Source organism: Musca domestica, unplaced genomic scaffold (genome assembly GCF_030504385.1).
Source record: "Musca domestica strain aabys unplaced genomic scaffold, Musca_domestica.polishedcontigs.V.1.1 27, whole genome shotgun sequence".
Classification (NCBI taxonomy): Eukaryota; Metazoa; Arthropoda; class Insecta; order Diptera; family Muscidae; genus Musca; species Musca domestica.
This window is the reverse complement of record NW_026712286.1, coordinates 2272512-2292475: the sequence shown is the minus strand read 5'-3', so window position 1 is coordinate 2292475 and position 19964 is coordinate 2272512. Positions and strand designations below refer to the sequence as shown.

The 19964-nt window shown below is 35.6% G+C and overlaps 1 protein-coding gene across 1 annotated transcript in view; it reads right to left on the bottom strand.

Annotated features, from left to right (window-relative positions):
• LOC131803095 (uncharacterized protein DDB_G0271670-like) overlaps positions 1-18676 on the bottom strand; it is a 72007-nt gene extending 53331 nt beyond the window's left edge. Inside the window, exons 1-2 of the mRNA XM_059124107.1 lie at positions 18008-18676; positions 4208-4509 (exon numbers count right to left, since the gene is read on the bottom strand). The gene's annotated coding sequence lies outside the window, so the exon portion shown is untranslated. The remainder of the gene's footprint in view (positions 1-4207; positions 4510-18007) is intronic.
• Positions 18677-19964: the final 1288 nt, after the last annotated feature.

Sequence of the window (19964 nt, the reverse complement as noted above, 5' to 3'; positions counted from 1 at the left end):
TCCATGCCACAAATTATGCTCTCTCTTCCACTCGCCTAATAGTATGCACTGTTTGACAAATTTTCCCCTGTGTTATTATTTTCCCAGGGATTTTCATATTGAATTGAATTCTCTCCATCCTGTGATGCGACATAAGCCCCATTTTATCTTTGTGTCGAATTTTCTATGAAAATATTTGAATTGTATTTCTGTGTGTGTGTGTGTTTTTCGTTTTGTTAAGCTCGTTTAAGACCATGTTTACATTTCTTTACGTATTTGTGTTCCGAAACAATGCAGGACATTTTCGAGAGATGTTTTCTTAGATCAATGAATGTAAATATTTCGCAGAAGAAAGATATTTAGGAGAATTATTTTAGTATTTGGTAAACATGTTGCATTATTCTAAGGGGAGATATTTATTCGAGAGAGAGAGAGGGAGAGACAGAGAATGTTTTCAGTTCATTATGACATATTTTTGGAGGTTATGGGAGAAACAGAGAATTGTTAAACAAAATTAAATTATTTAATTGAATATTTTGGGGCCAGGCTCATGATATTCAATTATTCATTTGATGAAATGACCTGCATAAATCTAACAGAATCTTTTACACAGAAACCCGTTGTGATAAGGTATTTTATATCGTCTATTATTACAGCTGATTACCATCAAATATTCCCTTAATGGCTTTGTTTTTCCATTTCCTTCTTATGGCCTTTTTGCTCCTCCCATCCGCTTCAATATGTGTCTTTCAGTTCTGGAGATTAATTTCTTAATAAAACATTAATTACTTACGGCTCCGGCTTGTGTGAATGCATGTTAAGTAGCTTTTATGTGATGGTACCTGTTGTTGGAGCATTTACCCGTCCCATACCCGCCTCATAATTCCACGTTTTTTCCTTTTGTGACTTTTTTTGCTCTTCTTTATTTGTCATGCCATAAAATTTTATTTCAGATTTATTTTTGTTGTTGTCTCTTCCTCAAATGGAATATGAAAAGAGGCAGCATAATTAAAAGAGATTATGTGGAACATATCAACAACACGAGCTGTTGTTGCTGCTCCTGCTGCCTCTGCCGTACCTTAAAACGAATCCTTAATGTATTCTGTACATATTTATGAATTTTCACTTTGTGCCTAAAAGTATGCCACTTTATAAGGTTATTTACTTAGAAACAAAGCAGACACATTCTCTCGGGCAACTCATCCCATTCGCGCGTGATGCGCTCTCACTTTTTACTTCTTCGGGACGGTCTTTCGGCCACCTGAGACTGATAAGAGTTGGGGAGTTTTTTTGTTGTTGTGCAAGTTGTTTTTGGGGAATTTATGACAGGTTAATATACTTTTACGGCCCCCACCTGGCTCATGTCAGTCAGTCAGTCAGTCGGCCAAGTTATTTGGTTATGGTCCAAGGAATGTGTTTAAAGCTTATTTCGAAACTAAGTTTGGGGTCGGGCCTAAGTATTTTCCACTCTCAGGTGTGTGTGTGTGTGCTTGTGTGGGCAGGGATGCATGTGAGCACCGTTGGCTTTTGTTTTGTTTCTTTCGGTTTTCCTGGCCAGTTATTTACTTATTAATGTACGGAGCTGAAATAATCCATTTGCCTGGAATCGTTAGTCCAAAGGAGTGCCAGTGCCAGGAATGTGCGTGTATGTGGGAGCAAATGTGAGTCGTTAAAAGAATCGCAACAACAACAAGAACACCGACCAACCGACCGCCTCAATAAAAACCTGTTTGTTGGCCTATGACCTTTTGTATGCACACAAAAGATAAATACGTCCGAATTTTTGGCATTCAAAAAGGCCAAACAGAGATTCCAACGGCCACACTTGGCTACCAGGAAATCTAAGTGCCACCATTAAAAATGAAGAATGTTGTGGCAGTGATTCAGTTCTAAAAACGTGAAAATATCTTTAAATTAAGGATACGTTTTGGGAATTTTCGAAAGTTTCTGGAAGGCTGAAATTAACTAGTCTATTTTAAAAAAATGGCGAATTGACCTCGGAGGTGCTGGGAACTTCAAAGTAAATTTTGTCAATTAATAATCGAGAATTCTACATTAAATATGTCTAGTAGGAAATCGCTGATTATAGATTTGATATTGAGACGGTGTAGGATTCGTGGACAATCGGAAAGATTTGAGGGTGATAGGGTAATTGTGGGCAACCGTCGGATATCGACATGTGAGGAAGACCAGGAACTGTGATATTTGTGTTCGGCGTGACGCTGACATTCGGAATGATAACGATTTGGAGGTAATCGGGAACTTGTAGATGGTGGCCAGATGTTATTGTTGTGCAGGAGTTCAGGAATTACGTTGTTTTTGGCAGAATGTTGACTATTTAAAATTCATCGAAAACTTCAATGATGTCGCCATCGGATTGAGGATTGGTAGATTATCAGGGATTACGATGTAGGTGGTTGGCATGTTGATGTTCAGGTCTTCGGAGAGGGGTTGGGGACTTGTAATATAATCGTTTGGGGACGGCAGTTCACTGTGTCGTCTTAGGTTGTACGGATACGGCAGCTTACAGGTGGTATATTCGGAAGAAGCTGTCCAAGCCTTCTTAGATGGATCAGTATTCATTGGAGTTCGGCAACTCACTGTAGTTATGTTCAAGAGCAAATGTGTAGGCTTTCGCTGATAGATCAGAACTCGTTAGGGTTCGACAACTCACTGTGGTTATGCTCGGAAGCCAACGTTTATACTTCCGCAGATGGATTGCAACTCGTTCGGGCTCTTATGTTCGGATATAGCTGTTTGGTTCGCCTATAATTGCTAGGAAACTGCTTTAGGTAGATCTACGATTTATGCCTAATTCTAATTAGCCATCAATGTTTCGGTAAAACTAAGAAAAGCTCCCGTGGACAGCTTGCCGAAGCTCCGGTGAAACAGCGAGCCGAAACTCCTGAAGAATAGTGAGTCAAAACTCCGACGGAACCGCGAGCCGAAGCCCCAGTGTACATGAATTACAGGCAACTCAAGTTAATGGGAGCCATATCCAAAAAGGTAAAACAGATCACAGAAAATGATTCGGAAAATCAATTCCCTTCGGCAAGTCCCCTGTAGTAACAAGCCTGTCTCATCTTAACTCAAACCGAACACTATATGTGACTGGCCAAGTGAATGAGAATTATTTGCCTTATGCGGTAAACGGCATGTTGCCGAAAGCTAAATTGTCCATTGGGTGGTTGATTGACGCTATTATCGTCGCAAACAACTATTTTTTTTAAATTTTTTCTGACATTAAAATATGAATATGTTCGATATTTTCGGAGCTAAAACCGTACATTTTTTCTAATACTTTTCCGAACCAAAAGTGCAGGTTTTTTTTTCAAAGAAAATTCTGGACATTTAAATTTTATCAATTTGTCTAAACTACTATCGCAAACTACATCCAAGTCTCCTAAGTTTATTAAAATTTTCGAAAGACTATTGGAGTATTTTCCTATATTTTGAGATTGAAGCCTTAAATAAAATGTTCCTGACAAAATATTTTAGTTACTTGTAGTTGTCGTTATAGAGTATTGAAGTTACAATATTTTAGAAAAGTATAAAGATATTAATATAAGTATTGGATGTGGAAGATTATAAGAGATAAACACTTCGATTATTGTCAAGATATTTTTAAAGGACTTTTGAAACTTTAGTTTAACCTTCTTAAATTATATTTAAATAGCCTTTAAAGCTTCATATCCATATTTTCTTAAAAACAATCTATTTCCAAACCAATTGAACTTGAAATCAAAATTGCAATGGCTTAAAGCAAACATATAATACTCTCAACCACATGGCGGTTATAGAAAGAGTACCACCAAACCAAGCAGAAAAATCAAAAAAAAAAACCAAAGCAAACAAAATAAACGAGCAAAATTGGCAAACACAATTGTGTGGACAAAACATGGAAGTACCGAAAATATCAAATAGAACGAAGTGTAATTAAATTAAAAAGGTCAACATTGATGGGGCAATGGAATAACAAAGACAAACAAAAGTGTTCGGCACAAAGAGATGATAGAGAGAGAGAGGGAGATGAGGTACAGAGAATGAATGGAGATGACACAAACTGTTGTTGCAATTCAAAGTGACTACACACAGCCATACACACACAGCCCAAAGTGTTAATTAAATGTCACATGCCCAAAAAATAGCAACAATGGATGAAAATCTAAAATTCTAAAAACAGCAGCAACAACAAAGAGAAGGAAGCTTGAATAACCAAAATACTTACCAACACCAACGTTCAACATGATAATCCTTTTGTTGCTTTTGTAAATTGTTTTGGAAATTTGTCCTTTCCTGTTTCCCCTTTCGTTTTTGCAGTCACAGCTACTGCCACTTTTGCTGCCGGAAACTGCTGCTGCAATGGGTTTTGGTTTCAGGATCTTTGGGGTTTTTTGTAGGTTGATTTTTTGGAAGTTTTGTTTTTTCTTTTTTTTTTGTTAATTTTATGGATACTTTTAAGCCATCAATTCTGAGTCGTTAAATTTTATGTCAAGTTGTTGTTTGATATGGGGATTTTTGTTATTTTCTCTAAAATGCATGAGAGGAAGATTCTTAAGATTATTCACAAATTTATTTGAGATCGAGAAAGTAATGTCAATTTCCGTAAATTTTCCCCGTTTGATCATATGTTTAAGAGCTAACTCTTTAACAAAATACATGTTATTATAAACAGCGGTGCTCAAAACCGTGTTCTAGAACATGAAGAGAAAAAAGATATAATTTAAAGATAATTAAAATTCTGTTTTTCTTCATATTTTACGGTTCTATTTAATTGTTTTTAAACACGAATGTTTGCCAAAATAATTTATAAAGCAAATGGATAAAAAATATTTGTATAAATAATGACTTAACACTGTTTTGTTCTTGATTTAAATAAGCAAAGAGAAATTTGACTGAAAAGAGGTATTTTTTCTTGAGCACCGCTGCTTTAACATAAGAGCAAATGAGTGAAACAATGGGAATGTGAGCAGTAAGTTTCTCAGAGAGTAAGGAATTATGAACTAAAGAAATTGGATTATAGCAGAGTTGTTTAAAAAGGTTTTTTTAAAAAAAAAATAATAATATAAATAAATAATATAAAAGAGTAATAAATAATAGTGACTTCAGTATGGTAGTGACAATATAGTATGATCTTGGCATTCAATTGAAATTCAAACTGTCACCTATGCAACCCCACACATAACCCACTACCCATTAACATTTATTGAAAAGCAAGTGCATAATAAAACTTAAAGATATTTTCTATTCGTTTTTGTGATATGTAGATAAACAAAGAAAAAAGCAGTAAATTTGAATGGGCCGAATTCTAAATGCCCTTCACAATTTGAAAAAAATTAAATCCGTTAAAAAATTCGGTTAAAATCTTAAAATTACCAAATATGGCCGTTTTATTGGGGTCTATATAAAGACGTGGACCTGTATAGGCAATTTTTGTCATAAGCCATTACAATATTCAAATACGAAACTTGAAAAAATCCGGTGAATAATGTAGCTAAAATCTAAAAAAATACCGCATATAGGTAGAGGTACCGATATATTGGGGTTATACGAAGACATGGACCTGCATAGATAATTTTCTGTCACTAGATGTAGTACCTATTAGATACTTCAAATATGAAATTTCGCACAATTTCGACGAATATTGTACCTAAAATCATCAAAATACCGAATATGGGGAGGTACAGATATATGGGGCCTATAGGAAGACCTGGACCTGCATAGACAATATTCTGGGATAGGCTGTAGTACCCATTACGAAAATTGAAACAACAATAATGTGGCGAAAATCATCAAAATACCGAATATGAGGAGGTACCGATATATGGAGCCTATAGGAAGACGTGGACCTTCATAGACAATTTTATGTCATAGACTGTAGTTCCCGTTACCAACTCTAAATACGAAATTTGAAACAACTCCGATGAATAATGTCCATTAAATCGTCCAAAATACCCAATATCGGAGGGTACCGTTGTATGTGGGCTATACGATATCGTGGACCTATATAGACTTTTCTCTTCCAGGGTGTAACGTGCTTAGAAAGAACTCATAGTATGGATTTTTAGGCAATTCCATTGAAAAATGTAGCTAAAATCATCAAAAAAAAAAAAAAAACCGAATATAGGCAGGTACCATTATATGCGAGATATACGATATAGTGGACCTATATAGACAATACTCTTCCAGGGGGTAAAGTACTCAGAAGGAACAACTTTTGTGGATTTTTAGACAATTTCTTTGAAAAACTTGGCTACAATCATCAATCATACCGAATATCGGGGGGTTCCGTTATATGGAGGCTATACGATATCGTGGACCGATATAGCGCATCTTCGAACTTAAACTGCCTGCAGACAAAAGACTGATCTGTGCAAAATTTTAGCTTCCTCTCTTTATTCGTTTTGACTCTAGCATGATTGCAACAAACGGACGGACGGGTGGACGGACAGGGCAAAATCGTCTTAAAATGTTATGCTAATCGAGAATACATATACTTTGTTAGGTCTAAAATCATTATTCCGATGAGTTACAAACGGAATGATGAACTAAATATACCCTCCATCCATGTATGGTGGAGGGCATAAAAACTAGGGAATATGTGCAGGCTCAAAGTCTTAAAACGATAAGCGTTATGTTACGCTTTTTATGGGACAGGTAAGGCATCTAGAGTGGCTTTGAGAAATACTGACGTTGTTACAAACTCTGTTGCTGAGTTGCTTTTATGTTTTATTTTATTGCATTTCAATGTGTTAGTTTTATGAATGTGTCAATGTACATATGTGTGTGGGAGTGTGGTGTGGTGAAAGCATCAGTGTGGTTTAAATAATTCCTTTGCAACAAAACAAAGGCAGAGCAGCAAGTCATTCTGTCAGCCTAACACACTTTGCATAAACTGCTCTCTCTTCTCCTCCTCCTCTTCCTCGTCCGCTCTCCCTACTTCACTCTCACACCATTAGAGTTTGACTCGATTTGTGTGACACAGTTCACTGGCTATAAGTACATGGCTTTTGTGTCATAAGTGTGGCAACAGAGGTGAGGGACTTGGGCTACACCTCGACTAGAGTTCCACGCATAAATGTCATAACCTCAAAGTTCCTTTTGGTAGCGACGTGCCGTTATGCTGTTGTTTATATCTTCGGAAAGATACTCTTAGACTTTTTGATAAATTATATTTTCTTTTTTGATGTTTGGGTTCGTTGCTTGTTGTTTGGTGTTTTGTGTTTGCGAGGTAGTCAGGCAGGCAGACAGTAAGTCAGTCAGCCATCCAGTTAGTTGGCTGGCTGGTTGATGATCTCCTTTCTCACCCATCAGCGCCAGCTTTTTTTCTGTGTGTTTATTTCATAAAGCGCAGGGAATCAAGTGACAAGCTCTCACTGTTGCTGGTTTTGTCAAATTGTCATTGTTGTCACCAGAAACTCCCAAAGTGTGTTGATGGGTGTGTGTGTGCGTGTGTTTGAGTGTGTGCGAGTGTGTTCGTGCGTGCAGTGTTGTGTTGTGTTTAACCGTATTGTCATTTACAATGATTTTTCCGCATGACAAATTACACGTGCTTTGCATGAAGAAGCGCTCTTCTTCCTCCATAGCCTCCTTTTTTAGATGTTTGTTTGTGTGTGTGTGTGTCGCTTTCGTTCGCTGTGGTGTAAATAATGCGATTTAAATCATTACGCTTTCGTTTTTCCCCAACTGATTTGTCGCACAAAACTTCCATCTCTCTCTCAGACAGACAGACAGACATCGAAATTGATCAAATTTTTGTTTGTAATTGAATAAAATGCCGACACGACATGGAGATGTATCACTGCCGGATGAATTGAACGGCGGAATCCCCAGGTATGAATGATAAGTGTTTGCTTTCTTTTTTCTCGTTTGATTGGTTTTATTTAAACACATCTTTTGGGGGTAGGTATTAAAAATAATTCACTTGAATGTTCTTGATAAAGAACACGTCGTAATGATGCGAAGTGTCTTAGTTAAAGACTGGCAAATAAAAGAGATTATTTCGTGTGAAAATAAGGCTATTTCAAATAAACCTAGTGAAATTAGGGAGTGCAGGAGTGGAATAACCCCTTAAAACGTAAAGTAAAAAAATACCTTCTTCATGACTAGTAATGAGAATTTTCACTGGATATTGGTTCTAATTTGATGAATTAGGTAGGCTCCAGATGTCGTTAAAAGGATGTCCTAAAAAGGACTAAATCGACTCCAGATGTCGTTAAAATAATTTATTCAAAAAATTCAAGTTCAAGGTAGTTCTTTGTTATATAAATGAATTTGCCTTAATGTTATAAGGAGTGTTATATTGGGGTTAAGTAGAAGAGAATTTATAAAAAATAAGTAAATGTAGGTCAATGTTGTGGTATAGACAAAATCATACAATATGATCAGATAACAGACATTCTGAAAAATAAAATTTATTTTGGAACAACAAGCGATCATCTCAGAAAAGTTTATGACCTGAGCGCCATCTATACGTCGTATCGTTTCAATCTTGTCCGATTTTTCCCACTGCACCAAAGAGGTCATATACTGTACAAGGTAAGATGAAAAAACTGCAACCAACTTCAGACTGCAGTCATTTCTGAACCAACAGCTGTTAAAATTATTCCAGTGACAGCTCATTATATTTTTTACAAATGCACAAAAGCGTTTTGGTGAGAAAAAAAAAAAAAAGTTATTCGTGATGGAATTCAAGCGTGATAGTGTGATTTCTCTATATTTGCTGGAAAACCACAAGTGGCTATCGTTAGAGCACTCCAGCATTTAAATGTGAATAAATCATTTGTGTCTCGCACCATCGCTCGTTACCGTGATACTGGTAGCGTTGTCCGACGTCAAGGAAGTGGATGGAAGAAAACAGCAACATCAGCAGAAATGGTTCGAAAAGTAAAAAAGCGACTTGGTCGAAACCCGCCTCGCAGTGGCCGCCAAAAAATGGCTTGTGAGCTGAACATATCGCAATATTCCATTCGGTAAATATTGAAAAATGAGCTCGGGGTAAAGCCATTGAAATTCCAAAAAGTGCAAGAACTTACACCGCAACAAAAAGAAAATAGACTCAAAAGAGCTAAAGAGTTGCTTCGCTTGGCCGAAAGTGGTGAACTACCGAATTTGGTTTCTCCGATCTCTGATGAGAAAACATTCGTTGTACAGCAGTTTGTAAACAAACAAACTGATCGGATTTAGTTGCCAAAGAGGTCAGCTGAAAATGTGCACCTTCGGTTGGCCACCAGAACTCAAGCGCCGACCATGGTGTAGTCATAGTGTGGGCCGCCATAAAAGCCAGTACTCGCTGTCCGCTCGTATTAGTCGACCGTTGCATCAGAATAAATGCCGAATATCATAGCGAACATATTCTGGAGGGTGTATTAAAGCATTGGGCACGTAAACATTTTGGCCGCAGACCTTGGAAATTCCAACAGGACTCAGCACCATCGCACTCAGCACGCGCCACCGAAAAATGGTTTCAAAATTAGGTTCCTCGCTACAATTCCAGCGCACAATGGCCACCAAAATCTCCGGATACCAATCCGCCGGGAATGGGTAAAAATACCGCAGAGCAACATTCGGGCAGCGTGTGACGGTTTCAATGGCCTTTTAAATGCTTATTCCATGCCAAAGGTGACCAATTCGAACAAATCTAAACTTATTCCAAAATTTGATGTTATGTCCGAAATTATTTGTTTTCATTCAATTAAATTTTAAAAAGAAATGTAAAAATTATGGCTTTTTCACCCTGCATATAATTTTTAGGGTCTACCACGAATATTTCGAGGAGCTACAAACGGAATGACAAAGCTAATATATCTTCCATAGAATAGTGGAGGGTATAAAAACAACGCTTCGGTTATTCAATTGGAATCACTATCACCAATTTAAATGATAGCCTGAAGCAATTTTAACAGGCTGTAATATTTTGAATGTTCCCTACATACCTCATATAATTTACCTTAATCGGAAGGAGTGTAGAGTGTTTTCAAATCACAAATTATTGAAACAACAATTGAAATCTAATTAGAAATCATGAAACCATTCCAACTCCTTGCACTTATGTTCAAAAGCCTTTCATACATCAATGCACCCGAACATCTATCTCTTCAATTCTTGACGTCATGCAAATTTAATTAGGAACTCATCATCATCATCATCGTCATTGCTATCAAAGATTAGCTACAGTTTTCAATCAATCATCCGTAGGAATGTCTCTTCTATAAATGACCCATAAATGTCAAACACTCCAGCCGGTCCGTCAGTCGTTCATCCATCCAGCCATCCATTCATTCCTTTATTCATTTTCCCGCATTCATCTGAGTGACTTTTCCGCTTTCGTTTGCGGAAGGCAAGATGAAAAGTCAACTGGTCGGTTGCATGCCATGATAATCCATCCTTTCATCCCACCACCATTCATCCCACGATCCACTCATCCCGCCTTATCAATTCATAATGGCAGGTCGGAGATAATTTTTTGTAAAATATTTCATTGAAATGAAAATTTCATTTGATGCCGTTGTGTGAAAAGTTTTCCCTTGGCCAAGAGAGGGAGAGGAAGGCGAAGAAGGGGAATGGGTTGATTCGATGATTGCAGTTCAGGTCGCAAGAGCGAGAACGAGAGACGGTGTGGTATAAATAACTGCAGTGAAAACTATAAATATTTGCTTTATTTTTGTTGCTATTGTTGTTTGATGAACGGGCAAGTTTGAGTGTGTGTCTGTGTGTTTCTTTTGTGAGCTTCACGCTTGCCATTGGTTCGTTCGTTCGCTTGTGCATTCCTTACCTATGACCCTGAGAGTTTTTCAGTAATCCAGCATCAAAGTTGAAGCGATGACGACGGCAACGACGACGATGAGGATGAGGATACATATTTAAAAGGACATGGCTATTAGCATTGTGTATAAATATATACATTTGAGTGTGTGTTTGTGTCTGTGTGTGTAGCTGTTTGTCTCCTGGCCACCGAATCTCGGTTATAATGGCATGGTTAACATAGTTTCATGCTCGTTAGCACTTGTCCAAAACTTGTCAAATCCTAGAATGATGTCCCCCCGCCATTCCCACTCCCATTGCCATTTATTTCGTTTATGCATTTTCTGTGTTGCCTGTTTCGTAGGTATGGCGACCATGTTGTCGCATGGTCACATCGTTGGACATCATGAAGCGAATACAATGGCCAAGAATCATGGTCATAATGTATGTTGGAGAATTTCAGGAGCTTCACAACATCACAGTGTTGCTAATTTTGGGGAAAATGAGTTTTGAAGTCTAATAAATGAGGAGAGAAAAATTTAAGGCGATTCAGGGGAGTTCTTTCTAAAATGGTTGGGTAATTGTGACAGGATAATTTGGAAATATAAAACTAGGGTATAAAACACTTGTGCTTTCCAATATTAATTTATCTTCAAACAAGGCCATGTTATGAAAATAAATGTTCGATTTTGAGCTCCGAAATTTTAAAACTATTTAATCCTTAAGAGCTTTTTCCGAACATTTCTCTGCTTTTTTGTTTTCTTTTCTCTAACTTTTCTCCGCAGGCATCATATTGCGAATACGTATTGTGTTCAAAGTTATTCACTTCCTTGTGACCCCTTCGATAAGTAGGCTTTACATTGTAATATACACACACAGACACACATATAAAGGTGTAATTCTTTGTACCGGGGTATGTAACATTCACAGGTTTACAATGTAAAGATGGCAAGCGGTTTAACCCCCATTGAGTTCACTATTCAAACTTCTGTATGTTTGAAAATTGCAGAATCAGTTATTGATTGGAAATTTTGTGGAATTTGCGCGAAGTTTTCGAAAAATTGCTGGGGATAAAGAAAATTAACGCAGCTGGAGAGAACTGAAAGAACTTTTGGTCTCCTGTGAGAAAGCACTAGGACTTCTATGAAAAGACCTTTCGCTATTGATATTTTATCGGTAGAGCACTTCTATGAGAAGACCATCTGTTCTTCTGTGAGAAGATCATCTGCTCTTCTATGAGAAGACCATTTGGTCTGCTATGAAAAAACCATCTGCTCTCTTCTATTAGAATTCCATTTGCTCTCTTCTACGAGAAAACCATCTGCTCTCTTCTTTGAGAAGACCATCTGTTTTTTCTATGAGAAAAGCGTCTGATCTCTTCTATAAGAAGTCCATTTGCTCTCTTCTATGAGAAAACCATCTGCTCTTCTATTAGAAGTCTTCTTAGTCTCCTATGTGAATGTCATCTGCTCTCTTCTCTGAAAATACCTTATGTTCTTTTCTATGAGAAAAGCATCTTCTATAAGAAGTCAATTTGCTCTCTTCTATAAGAAGACAATTTGCTCTCTTCTATAAGAAGTCCATTTGCTCTCTTCTATGCGAAAACCATCAGCTCTCTTCTATGAGAAGATCATCTCCTCTTTTATGAGAATACCATTTGCTTTTCTATTGGAAGTTTTCCTACTCTCCCATGAGAAGATCAACTGCTCTCTTCTATGAGAAGACCATCTGCTCTTTTCTATGAACATCCGCTCTTCTATGAGAGGACCATCCGGTCTTCTATGAAAAGACCATCTGCTCTCTTCTATTAGAACAGCATTTTCTCTCTTCTATGAGATAACCAACTGCTCTCTTCTATGAGGATAGCATCTGCTCTCTCCTATGAGAAGACCATTTGTTCTCTTCTATGAGAAGACCTCCTGGACTTCTAAGAGAAGACCACTTGATTTCATCTTCTATAAAAAAAACACTTCCTCTCTAAGAAAAGATCTCAGAGATACACTTGATATCCATGAAGAGAAGTCTATTTCTGCTTTAAGAAGATGGCTTAAAATCAATACTTCTACACCCATTCACACATATGTAATTAAGCTGTTTTATTAATCTTCCCCTTCTTCTTCCTGCAACATGTCGCAATTCATTTAAAACATAATATTCTTTTTAAAAGCGTAATTAAGCTACCGCAACTGTCGCTGCCACTGCCACAGCTCCTTCCACTTTGTTTATTTTAATTTTTCCAACTTGACGACGAACAATTTGTATGGTTTGTCTTAAAAATGGAATACTCAAAGCGACAGCCAGAGACAAAAAGAAGTGGAAACAAAACGAAGTGAAAAAGGAAAACGACGACTTAAATGACATGTGATGTGATCTCCTGAGACGTGTTGTGTGTTTTTTTGCGAGCATTATGCAGATGTAACCTTTTAAATGTCCCAGTGGAGTACAGCGAACGAAATGGGGTAATTTGCTGGAAGCAAATAAAAAATGAAATAGAACTTTAAATAACAACAGCAGCAACAACAAGAATGCAGTCATTTTCATTTTGTGGCCAAAATTGTACCTTAAAACTCACAAAAATGTTGCCAGCTTCTGGCGTCATTTCCATTCACCTGCATTAAAAGCTCTCAGAAGCAATTTCATGCTTGCCTTCTTGGCATGGGCCTCGGGGAAAATCAATCAACACACAAAACAGATTCATGTGAATTTCTTTCCATTATTAAATGGAAATTCGCATGGCTTTCATTTAAATAAAGATTTTTGTATTTGAGTTAGTTCTGTTTTTGGCTCAGATCTGCCTGGGGGTAACTGAGTTGGGTTTAATTATGGGAATTATGAAGCCACAAGGACAATTTATTTCTGGACTTTTTTTGGAAATTACCTTTTGCAATAAAAGCTGAAAAAAAAATATTTTTGTGAAGAGAAAATTGGGAATATCTTTTAAGAAAACTATATGCGAAGTATTTGGAAAAAATAATATTTAAAAATTATTTCAGTCGGTTGTCTCAAAGGCAATGTAAACAAATTATATGGAAAACGTATTTTGAATGTTGACTGTCAGGTTTTTTTTACATGTGTGTGGGAGTTTAGTAGAATTGGTGCAGTATGACAAACTTCGAGACGATTTTACAACATTTTCCAATATTATTTTAGGCTACATACTGTTATATGCCTTTTTAACAATAGCTTAGAACTCCCACACAATAAGTCTGCCCACATACGGCCTAACAATAACTTTCAAGGGACATCCTAACTTACCCCATAATCTCATCATTTATTTCAATGTTAATGTCCGATTTCTCCAACAACCCAAAAGACTCATCAATTATTTAAAGAAAAATATCTATGAAAAGAAGAATTCATGCGAAATCATGCTTAAAATGTTCGAAAATTCTATTTACGACAAAAAATAAATAAAACTAAAAATAAAAAAACCCTTTCATGATTTGCAATTTAATTTGAAAGAAAATAACAAGCCTCTGCATGTGTTTCTTCGGATGCGAAAGGTCAAAGGGGAAAAACAAAAACACACATTTTGTATTTTCTTTTAAAGAAAAATAAAACCCGAATCCTATGCAATCAATGTCCTTCTTTGTATTTCTTGTCAAAATGCTAATTGACATGAATGATATTGCTTTTTGCACAATATTGATATATAATTCCATAAATACAGCATCACTCTTTGATGCCTTCTAAATGTTTAGGATTTCAAAACAAACAATAAATTTGTCAATCACTGTGACAGACAATATTTATTGAGAATTTTTATATATTTATAATTTTTTTATGATACTTTGTATAAATTCAATACTTAATAAAATATATCAATATTAAAAAATATATATATATTCATTGAACAAATTAAGGAAAAGGGATGATTCCATTCAATGAACCCAATATTTATGTTTTTGCGTCTTCAAACTGTCTATAAGGAGAAAAACAATTTCAAACATATTTCGAACTCATATTCGAATCGAAACCACAACCCTCGCTTCTGTTTTGCTTCATATAATATTCAATGGAAGTTGGCCAACAGTGCGTATACACAACACGCCGTTGAAAGATTCATTTAACACGTATACGCCAACATGTCCATCATCAGAGTGATGAACAGCAACACGACAGCATAATGGGGTGGAGAATAAGGAGATTCTTTGTGAATTCTTTAAAAAGGGTTAAAGAAAAATGTTGATATATTTTTAACAATTTTTTTTTAAATCTTAATATTGTTTGCGTTCAGCAAATACTGCAAAGCAGTCAGTTTTATTTTGGAAATTGTTGTTCTCTTCAATAGAGAGTAATATGTGGTTATGACAATGGGGGAATGTTTGGGGTATTAAGCAAACATATTTTTGACAATTTTAACAGTTTTAAATAGGAAAACACATCAAATACTATTTTTTGTTGGTTTTAAGTTCTAAATGCCAATCATTAAATGGGCGATATACCAGCACCTTCATTAGTATTTGACATTTTTTCGAGATAGGGATAAAAAGCGACCTCTAAAACCGTTCTATTATAGGTTTTTGAGATTGAAGCTGTATTAAAAGATTTTCGCCATTGACCAATTAATACCATCATATCATAAGAAAGAACCTTTCGCTGATAATTATGGCTAGAAATATGAATAAGTAAGAAGTTGCATCATTTTTGACCAATATGCTATTGAGAAACCATTATAATGAGAGTTTTTTTTATATATTTCTTTATTGATATTGAAATATATGTGGCCTTCGACGTTATAATTGTAATCTCTTATTTGGTTTAATCTTTCAGGTCAGAAGGTCAGAATGCTATTTTAGAAGGTTAGATTGCCTTACAATCAAAGGTCTTAGAAAGAAGACCAAAAATTCTCCATACATAATGCAAGGAAGTTTTATTGAAAAACTCAAGAAAGTCTTTCTATTAAATCCAGAAACTTTTCGCAAAGAAGATTTGGAGGCCTTCCTTTAAAAAATGTAGAAAATCAGAATATATTCCAATACGTCACCAACTTTTTCTACAGATTACAATTTATCAATAAAGGAAAAAAAGTCTTCTTACAAGAGTTCGGCAAAACAACATTCTTGTAAAGGATCAGAATGTCTCTTCAAAGAATATCAGAGGTTTTCTTGTAGAGAATTAATATTTTCTTTCCGTAAAATCTAACACTAAATGACCAGAAAATCTCCTTGGAGAAGTTCAAAATGTCCTCTTATTTATTGCGAAAAGTTATAGACCAAACTACTTTTTTCAAAAGCCAAACTTCTTCTGATAGAGGGGGAAAATGTCTTCTTAACGGGCATTAAAGGGATCTCTTTTAAAATATACCAAAAAGGTCGGAATATATACTAATATAAGAGGTAATACCAAAAATTCTCTTTATGGGTGATCAGAAAGATGCCTTATAGAAACATGAGCAAAACGATCCCTTGCTGAAGACCAAAATGTTTTCTTGGTGGAGATCAAGAGACCCTTCCGTAAAGGGGACCAAAAGAGTTTAGTTTGAGAAACCTAGGACTGCAAATGTCTTTATAAAGGACATTTTCACGTTAAGAAATCAAAAAAAAATGTCTTTTTAAAATAGATTAAAAAGTATTCTTTTAAAATCCCAGGAGTTACTTTAAAAGGATCAATGGTCGGCTAAATGAGCAGTTCTTTGTTTTAATAGAGTCTCTTGTTTGTCCAAAACCACTTGAATTTGTATCATATTTCACATTTAATTTCCTAACTTTAGGTTGGATGCAAGATTTTGTCAATTTCTACGTTAAGGCACTTAAAATGATACAAATCGATTTAAGGAATTCGAAATTTAAACAAGTGGGAGCGCGTATGCTACAAAATTTAAAAACTGAAAATCTCCTCTACGAGAGAATGAAAGCGTTTGAATATATGTACTCAATTTGGGTGAAGGACAGGCTCAAACCTTCAAATCTCAGAATTTAGGAGATGTATGAAGTGAGTAACCCACTTAATTGCAATCAATAGGTTGGCATGTCTCTGTAAAAGTAATGGAAAAGTAGGTATATTTATAATTAGTGAAAATTTCCAATTAATGGTTAAGAAAATTTTCCCTTCAGTTCAATTGGCATATTCTATGAGTAACCCCAATATCATATAACTGTTAATTCGGTTGCAAAATGTGCTCAAAGCCTTCGCAGTACCTAATATTGATGGGTACCATCTATATAAAAGCGTGGAACTATTCAGTCCCGAAAAAATAGCAGACCTAATATAAATAAGTAGATCTCTGCAATTTAAACTAATATATACACCCTACAGGGATCTTAAATTAATATTTTGATGAGTTACAAACGGAATAGGAAAGGTTCATAACAGAGTGAAGAGTATAAAAAATATATGGTGTTTCGCCGCATAAACTGTCGGTATATGGAAAATTCGATAAAAATTATTTTCCAAAATAGATTAATATTTTATAAAAAACTCAATTGTTTATCAAATTCGAACATATAATTGAATTTCCAATCACTTTCCAAGTATCCTCAATTTACAACTTTATCTTATATTATAAATTCCAATTCATTTCGAAGAAGGAAGTTGGTTAATGATTTGAAATTCGAATTTGATTAATTATTTCAAATTTCTCGCTACTAGTGTTGTTTTTTTTTTCCTTTGTTTTGGAAAATCCATATAATTTGTCACTCAAATTCAGTTGAATTGATTGTTGTTGCCGTTTTTTTGTTGTTGCCAACAACAACGGAGTTCATTAGTTTACCATCGAAGCGAGTACACCTGTTTGTGCCGTGGCTAATTAATTGATATTTTTTATTAGATTTGTTTAACTGTTATTTTCAAGGCATTTATTCCAAATTGACGAGTTGCGCCTTTCTGGGATGAGACTTGTCAATATTTATTGACTCATTTTTATGCCTTTTTACATATTTTGTTGATGGGGTTCTTTTTATTTATTTATCGTGTTGTTTTTTTTTCGATTGTGATGTTCGATGAATGATTAGCTGTAATTTGTTGTTTGTTTGTTATTGTTGTACTTATATTTGATTATTGTAATTCACGTTTTATTTTCTTGTTGGCACTTTTTGTTATTACTGCTGCTGTTGTAGTTGTTGTTTTTGTGGTTTTTGTTGTTAGTATTATTTAGCCAAACAACTCTATTGAGTTTTAGCAGAACTGCTTTCAACAATTCAATTTATTGGATTAACACTCATGCTGGCACACACACACATAGGGGTAATCACAAATACCATTAGAATTAGAATACAATAAAGAGACCCAGCAACAACAATAATAAACACCACACCGTAATTCAATGGCCGTTATACTCACTTACGCATTCAAATAATAATTACACTACAATCAGTTGTGCAGGCACACGCACGCACGCACGCACACTCACTGTTGCACACATACTCAGGGTTTCCTTTGGTTTTATTCTCGTTTCTACAAACACACACAGCTACATATATTCTGACATATAGTATGTGTTGATATGTTCTTTGTTGTGGTACATTTATATATGTATTACGATTTATATGCCGTTTTTTATTATATTTTCCCCGCTCGCATTTCACAAACTAAGAAGCAGCACTCTCCACTCTGCTCCACACGCACTATTAAATGCCAGAACTTCTTTACGACATTTTAGTTTTCAGCACTTTTTTCTCAAACGCATCAAATGCGGCATGAAGCCCATTTTTAGCACTTGGTTTTTCATATTTCTCCTCTTTTTTTGAATTCCGTTTTTTGTTTTTGTTTCCTGTAGTTTTGGCTTTAATTTGATGTGCTTTCTCACTTCTTAAGTGCCGCCATTCAACCAGAAAGAAAATCGAAACCAAAGAAAATAAATTCAAAATAGAAGGCCTGAATTTTTGTATGTCACTGGGCTGGAGATTTTCATTTGACCATTAGTTTGTTTGTTTCATTTCTTTTTTTTATTGGTAACCGTGGTTAGTTGGTTTGGTTCGGTTTTTAGACCAAGACTCTAGCGATGTATCCACGTTCGAACAACACGTCTACAAGACAGGAACATAAGCAACAAACTGTTGTCACTGACCGAAGTCTTTCCTGACTAGAGTCCCCAACAAAGTTCTCTTCGGCAGCAAAAGCAACAAAAAAAACAAGGCAAACCATGATTAAGCTCCGTCGTCTGCCTCAACGATTGTTGCTCCGGGTCTGGTGTCACAAACGAGCACAAAAAAGCTTTTTTCTACTGTTCAGTTCGTTAAAAGGGAAAACCTAACAACATCACAACAAGCAGCAGCAGGATTGTGTTTGACTTAAGGAAGGTTAGTTATAAAAACCAAGAGAAATGAGAGAAACAAATAGAGAGAGGGAGAGGAAATTAAAAAATTATAGGAAACCCAATGGGTACAATGAGAGAGCATATACAGCAGTATAAGAGTTTTAGTCAGGGTTGCTGCTTTGGGTTTTTAGTAAAAAAAAACGCAAATTTGATTTATATTTGAATTTTGAACAATTTTATTAAGGGTTTGAAAATTATTTTGCAGAGAAAATCAAAATTCTGGAACAGGCCTTTGACTACGATAAAATATAATTATTTCCTAGCCATTTAAGGTCTTTTGAGATGCTTACAAGAGCTGTAGGATCTGAGCAGTTGAAGTGGGAAATATAATATATCTTAAAAGCGACGAACATCCTCTGTCCCGTTATTGAAAGTTGGAGGGGGGTCACGAGATGCTTAATATTTTCTAACATATTTCAGAAAAGATTAATATTTTATCTAATAAAATTTCCAGAAGTCTTTCCCCTGAAGTCCAAGATGACTTCTAATTGATGTCTAAGAGTATTTCTTACAAATGACGAAGACTTCATCTAATAGAAGATTAACAGGCCTTCTAATAGAAGACGATAAGTTCCATTAATAGAAGATCCGGAGGTTTTTTATGAGATAATCTCTTTCTATGGAAATATTTTATTGTCTTTGAGACCATTTAGGAGAGGAACTTTAGGTTTAAGATCTTTAATAGGATAACCTATAGATTTTTCTTTGACGGCCAATAGATCGTCTGTTTAAAGACAAACAGATTTTCTCTTTGAATGCCAATAGGTCTTCCCTTTAAAGGCCAAAAGGCCTTCTCTTTTGAAGATAAAGAGATTCACCTATTGAAAACGAAGAAGTCCTATCAAAACATAACTTATCGACCTTGTCAATAGTTTTCAAGACAGGTCTTCATTTCTTAACATCCCTGGATTTGATTGAAAAACACTTGGGCGCCTCACTCACGTACACTAAATACACTACAGATGGCGCTAAGTTTGTATGAATA